This window comes from Rattus norvegicus (genome assembly GCF_036323735.1).
Source record: "Rattus norvegicus strain BN/NHsdMcwi chromosome Y unlocalized genomic scaffold, GRCr8 chrY_unlocalized_16, whole genome shotgun sequence".
NCBI lineage: Eukaryota > Metazoa > Chordata > Mammalia > Rodentia > Muridae > Rattus > Rattus norvegicus.
Window position 1 is genome coordinate 214,252 of NW_026947374.1, and position 18,099 is coordinate 232,350.

Here is an 18,099-nt window from a genome sequence, read left to right on the forward strand (position 1 = left end):
AAATACCAAGCAGCAAAGAGATAGAACCATTAGAGACTGCCTCCTGTAGCTAGACGTGCCCACCAGTGAAGGAATGGTGCTTCCCACACAATTCAAAATCTTTATCCTATATACATCCAAGGTCTAAAAAAAGACAAATACAAAAACAGAGCAAAAACTGAAGGAAAGGCCCTTCAGAGACACACCACCATAAGAAACATTTCTTCCACAGACTCTAAATCCTGGCCCTATTCCTGATTTCAAATGTGCTTACAGATAAGACCCTAATATGTTTGCCCTCTGAGGGGCTCTGCCATCACCTGACTGTGACAGATGCAGAAACACCTAAGCATTTGAGAGCACCTGACAGCCACAAAAGAAGAGTTAGGGGAATGCCTTAAGTATCTGGAGGGGATTGCAACCCAATTTGAAGAATAACAGTATCAACTAAATATAACCTTCAGAGCCTCAGGAAATTTTCCACATCCTAGAGTATGCTTTGCCCAGTCGAAGACTTCTGCTACACAAATAGCAGAGTATATGGTGAAGACAACTGCCTCATCTGCCATATGTGTGAAGGGAGGCAATTGGTCCTTTGGAGACTTCATATCCCAGAGAAGGGGGATGTTAGAGGACTAAAGCGGAAGTGCGCATGTAGATGGGGGAGCACCATATTAGAAAAATGAGGAACAGAATAGCTTAGGGGATTCAAGAAAGAAAGACCAGTTTGGGAAATGACATTTGAAATGTAAGCAAATAAATAGATTATTTTACATATATAATGTATATAATTAATATTTTTTTAACAGCAGAGATATTCCCATCTGTCTCCTTAAGGACTGTATATTTCACTATCTGTACTATAGCTTTATTGAAAGTTGAAATCCATAAGTACTGTGAGTTTCTTATTATTGAAATTTCACATAGAAACACCCAATCAATGTTTTATCTTCTGTCCTTATAGCTTTAAATCTTTAGTTTGACAAAAAACATAATTAAATAAAAAAAATAGTTTTATTTCTGTTGCATATGGTTTTCATTCAATGCCTCAAACGTCTCCCAATTTAACTGTACATCTCTGCATTCCCTCCATTGTCATACTCTTCCCACTCTCTTCACATTTGACATTCCTGTTCCTGACAGTGTTCCTCTGCAATCCATAAGTACATTTGTACATCACAAAGTGAGGATAGTCTGGACCACATCCCTTGACTTTTACACTAAACTAATCAAACTGATACAGTGTGGAGAATTAATATTCAGATTAAAGTGAAAATGTATCCCATTTTTTCTCTTTGGTCCGGATTATCTCATCTATGATGACTTTCACATGATCCATTCATTATCCTGAAAATTACATGCTTTCCTTTTCCAATCTGTAAAAGCACCACATTTTCTTTATGCATTCATTTGTTAAGGAACAACGTGAATATTTCTAAATATTCAAGAGTCTCTATACTAGCATGAATCAACACTTGGATATATTTTCCTCGCGTTATATCTTTAGGTGCATACATTTCCATGTTCCTGAAGAAACATCATACTGATATCCAAAGTTGCTGTAGAAGATTGCATTCCCACCAGAAGAATATCAATGTTCCCCTCTCCCCATAACACAGCAAACATAAGTTGACTCATGTGTTATAAAACTAAAATTTCTGAAAGGGAGGAAAAAAATCTCAGAATAATTTTGATTTGCATTTCTGTATTGTATAAGGATGATAAATATTTCACTTTCGATTCTGAGTCACTTGAGTTTCTTCACTTTTGAATATTTTGCTTAGACATGTAGCCAAATTTAATTATGTTTTCTTGATATATAGTGTTTTAGTTTTTTCTATTATTATTATTTATTGAAGCCCGTTTTTGAACATGTACATGGAAATAATGTTTACTATTTTTGAAAATAGCCACTTTAAACTTATTAAGATCAAATTACATAATGCACATATTCAACTCACAGAATTGGCAGATCTGTTTTAACCAACAGAAATCATAAGGTCGCTTCATGAAGTATCCCTATATAATAAAACATTTTCTATGTACATAATGTTGAGGAATAGAGTTCATATATTTTATTCTTTGAGAATTTCCAAAGAATTTTGATGATAATCTTTCCATTTATTTTACCCACTCACTCTATTTCTTTGAATCCTAAATTTGTATATCTTCTACATTAAAGTACTGTTTAATAACTCTATTATAAACCCTTACAAATAATTTTTCAACCCTCCAACTGAAGATACTTACTGTCCATAGTATGTCAGTTATGTACAGCAGTTTTTAGGCCTTTTCACTGCATTCTTGACTGTTGACTGGCTTGAAGCTTTGCAGGAAACCACAGCTGCTATGTGACATGAGGGCAGCACCTCTTGTATCAAGAAGACGCTTTATGTCTGATCCCATCCACAATTTTGGGGACCTATATTCTCTTTGCATCTTGTTTCAGGATGGCTTTTTAGCCTTGGGGAAGGGGTATAACATGTATATCCAACTCGTCATGGCTGAAATCAATAAAATGTAGACAAATGTAGACAATATAACGAATGAAAGGAAGGGGTCACTCTTGGAAAGTATTAACAGGATCGTCATAACCTCTGGCCATGTTAGGTAATGAAAGGTTTGAATTAATAAAATGAAAGAGAAAATCGGAAACATGGAGAAAACACAGATTATTTATATTTACAGTCCAAAATCTAGAATTTTTTTAAAGCATTCGGATTTACTGTGGGGAGCGGGTGTAGCGGCAATCCCAAAATGGAGCCCGGGATTGCTGCCGCGTCTCATTAATAGCACCTGAAATTAAGCCACGCCCCATCGTGAGAGCTGCGCAGGCGCACCATGACGATATATCAGACCATGTGACGTGGACCTATGAATGGAGGTCACGCAGACTGGACGGTTGAGGTGGTTGAGGGAGGATATAAGGGAGTGGGCTCGGGGCTGGATGGAGACATTGTTCCTGCTTGCAGACAAAAGGGTTCCTGAATAAACTGCTTTGAGAAGAATGTGGGGTGTCAGTCCTTTCCTGCTGGTCGGGGTTGGAAGTGACAGTAAATACTAGATGTATTTATATACCAATATTAAATCAGCTCATTTTGCATAATTTAAAAAGCTATATACTAAACAATTACAAAGAATCAGGTTTTTAATTTCTCCCACCTGAAATATCATAGGACCACATGTATTCAGTTGAACAGAAATGAATATACATTTAAATAGCATTTAAAGTGTCTAAGACTATTCAATAAAGTAGACAAAAGGATTGAATACATTAAAATTGTATTTTGAATCTGGTATTATCTAACAATGACAGAGAAAATAAGGAGAGAGAATGAGACATGGGGACAATGAGGCAAAAGGGAAGGTAATGAGAGAGGGAGAAAGAGTTACAAACGACTGACACAAAGAGAGGAAGAGAGAGAATTACACACTAATTTACTCATATACACACATATTCTCAATAAAATACTTGTGAACAGATTCAAGTCAACATTAAAAATAATCTTCTACCAGATAAGCTTTCTTCAAATCCCAACATAAAAGTTTGATTCGTCCTGGGGAAGCTGTAGATATGGAGGATATAGTTCAACATAATAAAGGCAAGGTACAAGAAGCCCAGCACAAGCATCGTGCTAAAGAGAGAAAAATTCAAAGCAGTTCCACTACAAGCAGGAAGAAGACAAGAATAAACACTGGTTTCACAACTATGTATTACAGTATGTGTAATTTTAGCTAGAGCAATATGACAACCGAAGAAGATCCAGGGAATACAAATGAAAAATGAAGAAATGAAAGTGTTCTCATTTGCAGATGTCATGATACCATTTTAAAAACTCTAAAAATATGTCAGTCTCTTAAGACTGAAAAATACAGTCATAATAGCAGAATATCATACGAACACACAACATTCCTTAGCCTCCTTTATGCCAATCCAAACCATACTGTGAGGAAATATGGGTGAAATTCCCCTCACAATACTCTGAAAATACAACACAAAATATTGTGGACGAAAGTATTTAAAATGCAAAGACCACTATGAATTAGCTAGACGTGATCCTGAATAGAGACAATTTTTCTTTAAAAGATTAAGTTTCTTAAAGCTGAAAATGCATTCATGAAATAGTAGAATTCAAAGTGAACACTCAAAACACGTTATCTTTTTGTTTTCCAATTTCAAACTATGGGCGAGTCATCAGGGAAATATTCCACTTAAACACTCTTAAAATATATATCAAATACCCTGAATTCGCATTGTTAGAAAGAACACAGTGAGTTAGAAGACATATGAAGTAACCATGATACATCCAGATTATACATAAGAACGTTCCAGCTGATGTTCTGAAGGACCTTAAAGCCTTGAATGAATCAAATCTTTTATAGTTTTAAGGATAACTAGATAGTATAATAATGTCAATTTTTGATTAATTAATAAAGTTAATGCAATAAATATTGATTAGAATATTTTACTACAACAAATCACCCACTTTTATGAAAATCAAAAATTTGACTATACTATTTCTATGGGACATAAGATAACTTAAAATGACAAAGTGCTAACATGTTTAGGGAGATAATTTTAAAGAGAAAAAATGTGGGAGGAAAAATATGAGATTAAAAAAGTAAGTTACATACACAGTGTGATTTTGTTGGCAGAGTGAATATGTCAAAAGTTTGGAGTGACTTGGATTTATTTATTAATTTAAAAGGGTAGGTTACATGCCAGCAGGAGGATGGACTATCGGATCAGATCTCAAGAAAATGCCAAATGTTCCAGTTAGTATGACTATGTTATAGTAAACATAAAAATGCCAGTGTGGGAAATTGAAGGTTTAATTCACCTCACAAGTTCCAGTTCATAATCAATGGAATCCATGAAAAGAACACAAGGCAGCAGCATGAAAATAAAGAGGAACTCTGCTTACTAATCTGCTCAGCTACCTTTTCTCTGTAACCTCCTCAGCTTACTAGTGCTGTTACCATCCACAGTGGGCTAAGTCACCTTACATAAACTAACCATCAAGAAAATGCAAAATACTGATGCCCGCAAGCCATTCTTATGGAGTCAGTTGCTCAATAATGCATCATTTAGACAGTCACAATAAGCAATCACAGCAAGCCATAAAAGCAAAATAGAAAACTTAGCCAACGAAAGATAAGAGTACCCCTTCATGAATGGAATTTGAGGTCAAAAGTGAAGTTCTATGTGAGGAAGAACTTAGAAGGAATTATGCCAGAAATCACACTTTATTTAAAATAAAAAGTGAAAAAAAGACAAAGCCACAATTAAAATATTGTTATGTTTGACACTTTGAAACCTCTTCTGGATTGCAGGGTAGAGTCAGGACTTGGTTTTTGGCTGGCAGCACAATTGATAGTCCAGTATTTTGGTGGAGGATTTTCCATCAGAAGCCTTAGCTTTACCACAGAGCCTAGATCCAAGTTAAAAATCATAGTCAGTCAACAGTTTGCCAGATCTTGTGCTCCAAAGAAAGGAGCAGTTCATTTAGTGATGATTTGGTGATGACTCTAATTCATTTCAGAGTCATAGATATTGCCAGCATATAGAAAACCACAAGACCCATTGTCAAACACCAATATTCTCTGCATTGCCCACAGTCACCATAGTAATATCAGTGTTGAGCTCTACAGTATGATTTTTTTCTCTTTCCTGTTGTTGCAGCTTATAAACCTTGTTTCTTTGACCCACAGAGAAGTTTCAAATAAAATAATGACAAACTTTTGCATTGAAAGCTATTGGTGACTTGTAGTTGTAGTTAAAAATGAGGACCTCAAGCAATCTTCACTCGGTCCTCTTCTTTTAGGATTGGGTTGATTAGCTATTTCTTTTGCTTTTGGTTTCATTTTAATGATTTTTTGTTTTATTGTGTTTTCTTTTTCTTTTTGTTCTTTTCTACATGCAGAGATCAAGAGTGGTTAGAAGAATTTCAAGTACAAATTCAGATGGCTGGAAAGAGACCAGTCTTTCTAACAGGTCCACATTGTTTGCTGTACTAGGGATTTTTCTCTTGCCTTTAATGTTGCCCATTTCCACTTTTTGGATCCTTTTATCCTGGCATAATTAATACTACATATATATTATAATTATTTAAATTTCAACTCTGAATCTAAGTGCTCTATCTCCGTCCCAAAACCAGAGACATGGATTGAGTCTTGTTTGCTATCGTTTTGATTCTTAGATCGGGAATCATCCTGCGAACACTGAAGGTCCTGTTCCCAAATTGATTCTGTATAGTTCAATAAAGATGCTCTTGGCCAATCAGTTGTGTGGATTTCTACCAACAGGCTAGTAGACACAAGGGTGGAGAAAGGATTTAGGGTGGAGCAAGAGTTACCAGTCATGTGAGATCTAGTATGGAGTGGCCATTGGTGTAGCAGGCAGGATGTTAGAAACACAGTAAGATGAGTGCATATTTGGGGTGCTGAGCTATGACTAATGTCAATTGACAAATTGAGTTAGGGCAGATTTAGAGGTGTTGAGAAGGGGGTAAAAAGGACAGCTTGCTATTTGGTAAAGGCTTAAAAAAACCTGACAATAGAGCTAAAGCACATCAAAAGTTCCTAAGCATATGTGGCTTTCAAGTGCATTGTAAGGGAACTTGAACAGCTCTGGTAGCTTGGAATTCCTGGACCTTAAAGTGAGGCAGTAGGAATTACCTTCTGCAGAGTATTATGAGAGCAATCCATGACCATAAGGAGCATGTGCAAAGTCATCTTGACCATGAGAGTTAGACTGTCCCACATGTATCTTTTGATTATAACCATTTCTTCTTTGTGATCTTTTAGTGTTCCATTTGCTTAAAACTATTACTGAAAAGGGTAAAATGATTCTAAAGGCTACTCTTCATTGTCAACTATTCATTGGAGATTAATTAAACCCCAACGATAGAGGGAATATGTGAAGAATTTCTGCATAACATAAGGTCAATGTCAAATGAACTTCTTATATGTATCTTTGTGGTAGGATGTTTCAACATTAACCTAGATCTTTATCAAGAAATATTCTTTCTATTATTTTTTCAGGCATCTGCAGATACATCCTTTTGAGGAATGAATTCTTCATACTGGAGACTATAGAGGGGACCTGCATTTCAGTGATAATTAAACATCACTTCAAGACATCAAAGCAAAATATCAAAGTGAGAATGGAATAAATTTATTAAGACAGTGTTTTGCAAACAACTTCTTTCAAAACATCTTTGGAAGGAGAATTCTGAAATTTTGCATTTCCTTTTTGACTTTGCTGGTACTCTGACAGAATCAACTCTCAATTGTTTGGGACTTTACGGGGAATTAAACACTACAAACAGAGATGAATGCATCATATGCTCTGCCGTCTGTGTTAATATGGCTACAGTGAAGAACAACTATGCTACAGCTATTCTTCTGTTTTTTCAAATATTATCCTCATACAAAGTGTGGAATCTAAGGGTTGCTGGATGGATAGGTCGAGAACACTGGCTGAGAGCTGCAAATGCAGAAGTGGGATGGTACATGCTTGGGGCGTAAAAAGCCTGTGTGTAGATCATAAACAACTTCAAAATATTCATTGCTTTAATAATTACTTGGAAGTGGACTTCTGTAAAATGACTTCAGCAGACCAGCATGGTAGAGAAACAGTAACTGATTCCCTGGAGATTTAAATGCACTGGATTGTGAAACATGGACTTAGAGGTAGAGACAAGTCAGTGAATGAAGACTGGATTATCAATCCTCTGTTGTCTCTTAAGTTTCCCTGCCCCATGGTTTGAGGCCTACAGCAAAAGATTTTTTGGAATGAGGAATAGAATGAAAGCCAATTTGTTGAAAATCCCAGTCATAAGAAAATACTGACATCATCTGTGACAAACATCAAGTCTCAGCATGGCTTCAGCATGTCTGAATGTCTGCTGTCAGCATGGGCTTTTACTGCCATCCCTTTAATAAATGCAGAGCTCCAATCTGCTTCAGCCACATCATCATCTCTTCATTCTGTTGCAGGTAGATTAGATCACTGTGCCTGCCTATGCAGTCTTTCTCTACATATAAGGACCCAAGGAACAATGCTCACTCCAGGGAGCTGTTGAAAGTAATCTTGAATTGCATTGGTGTTGTTAGTAGATGTAATGTCTTCAAATCCCAGAAGACCATGTTTGCAAAGGAGTTGATTGAGGAAGTCTTGGGTATTTCAGTATTAGGGGCAGGTTGGATCGATGAACAGGACCGCCTTCCCAGACTAGATCTTGCAGTTCACATACACGTGAGCCATGCTGACAGGGTGCAGCTTCCAAGAAAAGAATGTTCAGTTGAAGATATTGGTCTGTTTGAGAATGGCAAACCCAATGTATTCTAAACCATGCATTCTATTTGAATCCCCGTAGAAAACATGGAAGAAAGAAGCCTTTACTTTTTCATTTTTGCACTCACAGTGATACCAAATCCTCATAGACATTAGAACCTGCATACTGAATATTTATCCATATGTCAATGACCAGATAAGACATCTTGCCTTTTGGACTAATAAACTAATGGATTCTAGGACTTTAAAAATAGTCAGTCATTGTTAAATTATGTGTTCCATAGTCTGTGATCATTGTGACTAGTCCGATTTCTCTGTACAGAGAGATTCATCCTTTACTGTCTGTTGGGGAACACCAACTACTACACCAGATATCTAGAGAAGACCTTTTATGGCATTTTGTCTCTAGTAAGAGTTTCAGGTCAGTTACAAATTTCCAATGGCCACATTACCTTAGTCGGATTTTCATATGATGCTTTGATACAGTCCTTCTTTTTTTCTATAGTTCTTGGCAACATAATTAAAATAGCAATTGTAACCTATTAAAGAAATGCACAGTAATCTATTTGCATGAATGCAGCAGAGAGGATTATAGGATAAACAAGAATTGGAAAGCAAGATATCCTTCCTTCCTAGGACCAAGACCAGGAAATCTTAACTATATAAAAATCTGAGACAAGTTGTCTGAAGTTTGTTCTTTTCTTCAATCATGGGGATCCTAGTGAATGAGCTCAAGTCTGAAGAGTTGGCAAAAATTACCTTCATTTCTGATCCAGGTCAACTGCTGAATACCTCATTCATGGACCTGAAGAAACTCTGTATCCATCCTTCTATAATGTGTATATATCAATGTATCATTCATAGAATGGACACTTTACTGTTGGTTTGAAAGCAACAATTTGTCCCTGGAGAGACACAGATTTCTTCTTTCGCACATTATTTGACAGGCTGATGGTGGGTCTCATAAGTTCATTCCGGGATTTGCTTTACAATAATCATTCAGTTATCTGGAAGAAACACTTTTTAATGTAGTGAGATCTACTAGAACAATATCAACCATCATCTTCCATTCCCAGTTTAATGCTGAATCATTCTCCACTAATTGTCTGTGGTCTCTGATGACAGCAGCATCTCCACAGACTAGTCTGAATATTGCTCTTAGCACTGCATTTAGGATACATCAATGTGATTTCCTTACCACTTTCATTCCCAGGAGAGTTTTTCAATTCATTTCATCTGATGCGTCTAATCTACATTGTCAGCCAGGATGAGTTTTGAGAGTTTTTCTAAAAAAATAAAGAAAAAATGGAAGAAATGAAAGAAAGGAATCCGGCAAGTATATCTCACCAATTGACTCAGAAATCTAAAGTGTTAGTCAGTGGAAATACTAGTGGAAAGTCTGAGATCATGAAGTCTCAACTAGAAGCACTTCTCTCTCCAAGATATTAGTGTAAGAGAGAAACTGCACTATTGGTATCCAAAGCATGGAGAAGTTTACTCTGAGCAGAGGACACAATACTTGCCTTTTATTTCTTACTTAGGACCTTTTTATAATTGACAAAAAGAATAAATGCAATGAGCTCTCAGTAAAACATCTGTTCCCTTCAAAATTCTTGGCATTTGGAATAAAGAAATGAATGATATAAAAACTCTGACTTCCAGGAGCCATAAGAACTGCGAAGTCCAGATGTTTCTGAGAGGCTCGCAGCTCTAGATTCCCATATGCAGAAGGCTCAGAACAAGTCTATCTCTTCAGTGATCCTACTCAACTCCTACAAGGACTCACTGAGCTTTCCGAAGTACCATGTATTTCATCCTTTTTTTATAACAAGACAGAAGACCACCTTCCTTCTTCCCATCTCTGATCTCATCATCCTCTTCCTTCTCACTCCACAATGACTGTTTACTCTCGATTAGAGTTAAATTAGTAAACACTAGAGGTACTGAGGGGATATCTGAAGGGAGTTGCAGTCACGACAACACTTGTGACATCACAGAAGAAGCTAGTCCTCTCCAGGTTTCAATAGATGTTTCAGGGAGGGCCTACTGATTATGTCATTGTGATGTGCCATGGCTTACCTGTTAAACATCTTTCCTTACATTGACCAGATTCAAGGGTGCCCATTCCACGTATGTCTCATGTGACACAGTAGAAACCTTTATGTACTCCATCTCTCTAAAGCTAGAGACTTCTCTTTGCTTTATTAGCAGTTACAAACTTGGGATGGAGAAAGGTAGTCAGTGGCTTGGCATGGGTAGAAAAGATTTTGGAACATCTAGTGTAGAAGATTCTTCTAGATAATATTTTTATTCTCAGGTTGATTCCTGAGATATAGAGTTCAATTTTCTTGGTTATCTATGTATCACAAAGGCCAGTATTTTCCCTACAGACCTTTAATTAAATGAATATTGTATATCACTTTCTTATTGTACTTTCCTTGACAGGGGACTTCATAAATATTCCTGAATGTGTACTGAAAAATTATTTTTTCCTATTCCATTATCTGCAACAAAGTGATTTTGGCAACAAAGTGTGGCCAGCTATAGAGTGAGCATAACAGTGTGAGTACTGTGTACTCACTTCAATTAATAAACTCCTATAAGCTTCTTTTATGTAAAAATTACCAGGCATCAGAAAAGCAAAGGGCAACATGGACTACAGAATTCAGTTCTCTAGTCCCATTTGATATCAAACCTGCACTACCTATCTTCCTGTGTTCCCATGGCCAGAATTAAGGGTTTTGGATGTTTTATCATTATTTGTCCTTAAGTAGCAACCTTAGATACAGGAGGATAGGCAGGGAGAAGAATGACATGTTTATCAGTCAAACCTCAAACTCAATATGTTCATAATACAGGAGGGAGTCTATTTGACATTGTCATATCTGAATTCTACATTCTTGACCTAGTTTGGCAGATTCTATGTTAATATTCCAACGAACCACCTAGCTGTAGGAGCCACCAAAAGTGTATATATATATATATATATATATATATATATATATATATATATATATACACACACACATCTGGCACCAAAATGATATAAAATTGATGAACCTAAGAACTGCAATCGGCCAGGAATCATATATAGACATTTCCTGAGAGACACTGCTAGAGTATGTGAAATACAGAGGTAAATGATAGTGGCAAACCCATGAACTGAAAATGGACTTCTTGTTGGTAAATGTTGAGAAAGGATTACAAGATCTGAATGGGGCTTTAATCCCCACAAGGACAATGCCAATACACGAAACCTTTCTGGTACTAAATCAATATTCAAAGACTGCTCATGGGCAGACCAATGTCTCCAACTGCAAATGTAGCAGAAGATGGCCTTCGTGACACCAATGAAAAAAGAGGCCCTTGGTCCTCCCTAGATTTGATTCCCAGTTCAATGGACTGTCAAGAGGCAGTAAGGGGGGTTATTGAAAAAGGGGAGGGGGACAGGTTAGGGCTCTTATGGACAGGAAACTGAGAAAGGAAATTACATTTGAAATGTAAATATAGAAGTATCCAATTAGAAACTCAATAAAAATTCCTAAAGAAATGATAGAGTTAAAAGAAAAGAAAACTGTCAATGAATCACACATATTGATACAGAAATCTAAAGGGTAACTGTCAGGGAATGGTAATCAGAGAAATACTAGTGGAAAGACTGAGATGATGATGTCTGAACTAGATGCACATCTCTGTCCCAGATATCTGTGTCAGAAACAAAGTGCACTATAGGAATCCAAATCAAGGAGGAGTTTACCTTGAGATGACATGACGATACAATACTTGTTGTCCCTCCTTCCTCAGGACTATTTTTCCTGGGGAAAAAGAATGAAAGCCATTAGCTCTCAGAAAAACAACTGTAAACTTCCGAATACCTGACTTTTGGAATAAAGAAATTAATGATAAACAACCTCTGACTTCCAGGAACCATAACAAGCAATGAAATCCAGATGCTACCGAGAGGCTCCCACCTCCTGATTCCCATATGGGGAAGGCTCATATCAAGGCTATGTGTTCAGTGAACCCTCACAACCCCTACACAGCACTCCTTGTGCTTTCCCATGTACCACATATTTCTTCGTTTTTTAAACTAAAACTTCCTAGGCCAACTTCCTTCTCCCCATCTCTGATATCTGCATCTTCTTTGATCTTCCTCACAAATAGCTGTTTACACTGAAATAAAGGCCAATTAATAAACCCTAGAGGTACTGAATGAATGTCTGAGAGGCAGTTGCAGTCTGGAAAACACTGTGACATCACAGGAGAAGCTAGGGATCTCCAGTATACAAGAGATTTTTCAGGGCCAGCCTAATGATGATGTCACTGAGAACTGCCATGGCCTACCTGCTAAAGAGCTTTCTTTATATTGACCAGATTCTAAGGTGACCTTTCCAGGTGTGTCTCCTTTGACACAGTGGACACATTTATGTAGAACATCTCTCTAAAGCTAGACAGTTCTCTTTGCTTTATTAGTGGTTACATGCTCTGAATGGAGAAAGTTATTACGGGTTTCGCATGTGTAGAAAAGATCTAGGAACATGGGATGTAGGACAATCTTCTGGATTATAATTTTATTCCCAGTTCCATTCCTGTGACAAACAGTTCAATTTCCTAAGTTCTATCTGTTTCCCAAAGGCCATTGCTTCCCTACAGATATTTAATTGAGTGGATTTTGTATTTCATTTTCTAATTGTTCATTCCTTGATAGGGCACATTATAGATATTCCTGAATATGTACTCAAAAATTCTGTTTTGCAATTCTAGTTTTTTGCAATGATTTTCGCAACAAAGCTGCTCAAGCTAAAGAGTGAATGTAATAGTGTAAATATTGTGTTCCTACTTCAAATGATAAACTCCCAAATTTTTATTTTATGCAAAAATTACCTGACATCAGTAAATCAAAGGACAGCATGGACTATAGCATGCGGTTCTGTAGTCCCATTAGGTATCATTTCTGGAATATCTACCTTCCTGTGTTCCAAGGGTGAGACTTCAGGCTTTTAGATATTTTACCATGATTCTTTATTCAGGCCATACAAAAGATACAGGATGATGGGAAGGGAGAGGAATGCCTTGAGGCCCAGTAAAAGCTCAACTTCGATAGGCGCATAAGAACAGGAGGGAGTATATTTGGTATTGGCATTTGTGGATTCTCCATTCTTGACCTAGGACCTCAGAATCCATGTTAAAATTTCAACTAATTTCATAGATGTATAAGCCATCAAATATATGTACATATATATAAAAATAGATATAGATAAATAGATATAGATATATAGAGATAGAGAAGAGATAGAGCTAGAGACAGAGGCAGAGATAGATAAATATATGCATAGATAGATAGATAGATAGATAGATAGATAGATAGATAGATGGATAGATAAATAAATAGATCAGACAGCAAAACTAGATACGATTCAGATTAATAAAGCTAAGAAGTGCATGCTGCCAGTAACAGGTTATAGATCTTCCCTGAGAGACACAACTAGAGCATGTCAGTTACCGAAGTGAATGCTAGTGGCAAACCAGAGAATTGTAAACGGACCTCTTGTTGATAAATTTTCAGAAAGGATTACAAGAGCTGAAGAGGCTATCAACCCCATCAGAACAATGAACAAGAACTTTCTGGTACTATACAGATAATCAAAGACTGTACATGGACAGACCTATTGCTCCAACTGCATATGTAGCAGAGGATGGCATTGGTGGACACCAAAGGAAGGAGAGGACCTTGGTCCTCCCTAGGTTTGACTCCCAGTTCAAGGAAATGTCAAGGGACAGTAAGGGTGGTTTAAATGTCAAGGAATGGAAACATTTAGGTCTCTTATGGAGAGGAAACTGGGAAAGGAAATAACATTTAAATGTAGATATAGAAATATCCAAAAAATATTAAAATTAGCTTAAATTAAAAAAAAATTATGAAAGAGATAAAAGTAAATAAAACTGCAAGGTAATCAGACATATTGATTCAGAAATCTACGAGGGACACTGTTAGGGAATGGTAGTCAGCATAACACTAGTGGAAAGACTGATATGATTAAGTCTGAACTAGAAGCATTTCTCCCTCCCAGATATCAGTGTCAGACACAAACTACAGTGTAGAAATCATGTACACGAAGGAGTTTACTCTGAGCTGAGGATACAATACTTGTCTTTCCCTTCCTCCTCAGGACGTTTTCCTTCTCGAAGAAAAAATAGAAGCCATGTGCTCTCAAAAAAAAAAAAAAAAAAAAAAAGCTGTGCCCATCCCAACACCTGACTTTTGGAATAATGAAATTAATGATAAAAAAAAAACCTCTGACTTTCAGGAACCATAACAAGCAAGGAAATCCAGTTGCTACTAAGAGGCTCCCACTTCCTGAATCCCATATGTGGAAGGCTCATGTGTTCAGTGAACCCTCACAAACCCTACACGGCACTCACTGCACTTTCCCATGTACCACATATTTTTTTCATTTTTTTCAAACTAAAACAGAAAGCCAACTTTCTTCTACTCATTTTTGTTATATACATCCTCTTTGTTCTCTTTCCCAAATGGCTGTTTGCACTGAAATAGAGGCCACTTAGTAATCCCTAGAGGTACTGCAGGAATATATGTGATGCAGTTTTTTGTGACATCACAAAATTAGGGCTCTCCAGGGTACAAGAAATTTTTCAGGGAGGGTCAAATGATGATGTCAGTGAGAACTGCCATGGCCTACCTCCTAAATAGCTTTCCTTACATTGACCAGATTCGAGTTTGCCTTTTCCAGGAATGTCTACTCTGACACATTGGTAACATTTATGTACTACATCTCTCTACAGCTGGAAACTTCTCTTGCTTCATCAGTGGTTACAGGCTCTACATGGAGAAACTCAGTTAGGGGCTTCTATTGAGTAGAAAAGATCTAGGAACATGGGATGTAGGAGATTCTTTTGGATAATAATTCTATTCCCAGTTCCATTCCTCTGACAAACAGATCAATTTCCTATTTTTTCCCTGTTTCCCACAGGCCATTTTTTCTTTAAAGATGTTTAATTGAGTGAATATTGTATTTCATTTTCTAATTGTTCATTCCTTGAAAGGGGTCTTTATAGATATTCCTGAATGTGTACTCAAGTATTCTGTTTTCAAATTCCAGTTTTTTGGCAATGATTTTGGCAACAAACGTGGCTAAGCTATGAAGTGAATTTAACAGTGTAAATATTGTGTACCTACTTAAAATGATAAACTCCCAAATTTTTATTTTATGCAAAGAAATAACTGCCTGAGTAAATCAAAGGACAGCGTGGACTATGTAGTCCCATTAGATATGATCTCTGTAATATCAACCTTGTCGTGTTCCAAGGGTGAGATTTCAGGGTTTTGGATGTTTTAAAATGATTCTTTCTTCATTCCAAAGATAAGATACAGGAGGATTGGCAGGGTGGGAAGAACTAGAGGTCCAATGAAACCTCAACTTCATTAGGGTCATAAGAATAGGAGCGAGTCTATTTGGCATTGCCGTTTGTGGATTCTACCTTCTTGACATACCTGCTCAGAATCCATGTTAAAATTGCATGTAATCTCATAGTTGTAGGAACCACTGATATATATATATATATATATATATATATATATATATATATATATATATATATACACACATATATACACACACACACACACACACACACACACACATATATATATATATATATATATATATATATATATATATATATATATATATAATCAGCCACCAAAACTAGATAACTAGATAAGATTGATGAACCTAAGAAGCACATTCTGTCAGGAACCAGATATAGATCTTCCCTAAGTGACACAAAAAGAGCATGTCAAATACAGAAGTGAATGTGTTGTTGCAAAAATATAAAAATAAAAAAGTTGTCTTATATCCCGCTATCTCTGGCACTGTAGTTTCCCAAGTCTCTGCAAGATATCTTGGTTGAATACATCACCACTTCTCAGCTGCCCAGTGTCTCTTATTGCCACACATGTTTTTACACTCAAAACCTCACATGAAAGAACACACAACACAATAATCTTTGACCCAATTGATAAGATATAGTAGCCCACATAAGCATACAAAGCCTGGTACGATCCATACCTTAGGGACAATAATAACAACCAGTAAATACACAGAGCAGTATCTTAAATTCACCTGCCATGGCTTCTCACCCTCTCCTCTTCCTGTCTCTCCTTTTTCCTCTAGTCTCTTCTACTTCCTTCAAACTTCATTCCTGCCCATACTTCCTTCTCTTCCAATGATAGGCCTGCTTCTATCCTGTACCTGCCCCTCACCTGTACTTCACAAATTTAATGTGAAAGCTGTTCTGTAGAATTCACCTGAGTTCTGAGTACAGGACAAGGCAGCTGTCCTTGGAGCAGTGGATTAGCATCAAAATACAGATAACTTTAGTGTAAACAACGTTTCCCCCTTTTTGTCCAGTTAAACAGACTTTTCATTTATATATATCAATTGAGTAAGATTATTACTATTCTACAATTTATAAAGCATTTGATATACTCAACACCCAGTCTGTCACTATATCAGTTAGAAAGAGCATTTAGTTCTTCATTCCAGCTTCAGAAAGGCTTAAAATCTATATTATGTCTTGGCTAGCTTGTATACTATCTGATAACTATCCAGTAAAATATGTATATTCAGAGGTATACAGCCTGATAAGCAATGAGGCTATAATCAGTCTCCTACCCCGTCAGAAATCTGAGAGTGACCAAATATCTATACACATAGGATGTCTTAGAGGGCTTCTAGAACTGAGAGGTTGTAGAGACAAATCTCCAATAGCACAATCCCCTGTTAGCAACATGTGAGCTTAAGTCTTCAGCCTTCTGACACAAGATCAACTGACAGCCTATTGAAAGGCGGACTTGGAAGGGCTGATTACCCTGTATTGGCAGGGTTTATCCCTCAAATCCTCTGCATAATTTGTCCTTTTCTGGATAGTATTAATCTGCATATGAAACAGGCATTTTTTTCCAGTGACTGCCTAGCCACAAAGTATTGCCTCATTTGGAGGTAGAGATGTTCAAATTCTTCATTAAATTTGCCAAAGGGGAACAGTTAGGAGAAGATATGACTCAACAAAAGATAAGTAATAACTTTAAATCTCAAATTTTGTGGATTTCTTACATTTTTGAAAAGCATCTATCTATCTAAGACAATCTGGACTGTTGTCTTTATATCTTAATTTTTTCTTGATAGTACTCTTACAAAGTCAGATGCATGACTTTAATATTTCAATCTTAACTCACAGGTTTAATCAACTCAGAAGTGTGTAATGACAAAAATAATAGAACTGGCTCTTGTAATTTTAAAATTTTTTCAAATTATTTCTATACCCAAACAAAGATAAGATTAAGCTTAGTTACCAAATACGATTATGACTGTAACTAAATCTAGCTTATTCCTCCCTGCTAAATTTCAAACAATTTTCAATTCTTTATAAAAACATCTTTAAAATAACCACTTCCAGCCCCACCCCACAAATTCCAGGTAATTGAGACAACGGATCCACCATAACTTCTTCAAGTTGTACATGGGCATTGAGATATCCTTAGGTGTAGGGGGTAGGAAAAATGAAACAAATGCGATAGCCGATATGTCCTGACTGGACCCAGCTGAAATTCACTGAAACCAGGATTCCAAGTAGGTACACTCTACAAAATACAACTCTCAGGAAAAAGGTTAAGAATCGATATATCTTTTGTTTGATTCTCCTGAATATATATTTGATAGCCGTCTACTGACATCAAACCTGATCAGTATGACTCTGTGAGGTTTCCAGAATCCTAATCACAATTTTTAAAAAGACAA

The 18,099-nt window shown here is 36.6% G+C and overlaps 1 long non-coding RNA gene across 5 annotated transcripts in view; it reads right to left on the minus strand.

Annotated features, from left to right (window-relative positions):
- Positions 1-5,207: 5,207 nt before the first annotated feature.
- The window catches only part of LOC134484600 (uncharacterized), a 40,068-nt gene continuing 27,176 nt past the window's right edge, over positions 5,208-18,099 (minus strand). The window contains exons 2-3 of one of the 5 annotated variants that reach the window (XR_010062089.1): positions 12,036-12,093; positions 5,208-9,564 (exon numbers count right to left, since the gene is read on the minus strand). This is a non-coding gene — a long non-coding RNA (uncharacterized LOC134484600). Of the gene's footprint in view, positions 9,565-10,064; positions 10,561-12,035; positions 12,094-18,099 lie in introns of those variants that run through there. The other 4 variants (XR_010062092.1, XR_010062090.1, XR_010062088.1 and 1 more) reach the window with 4 other exon arrangements.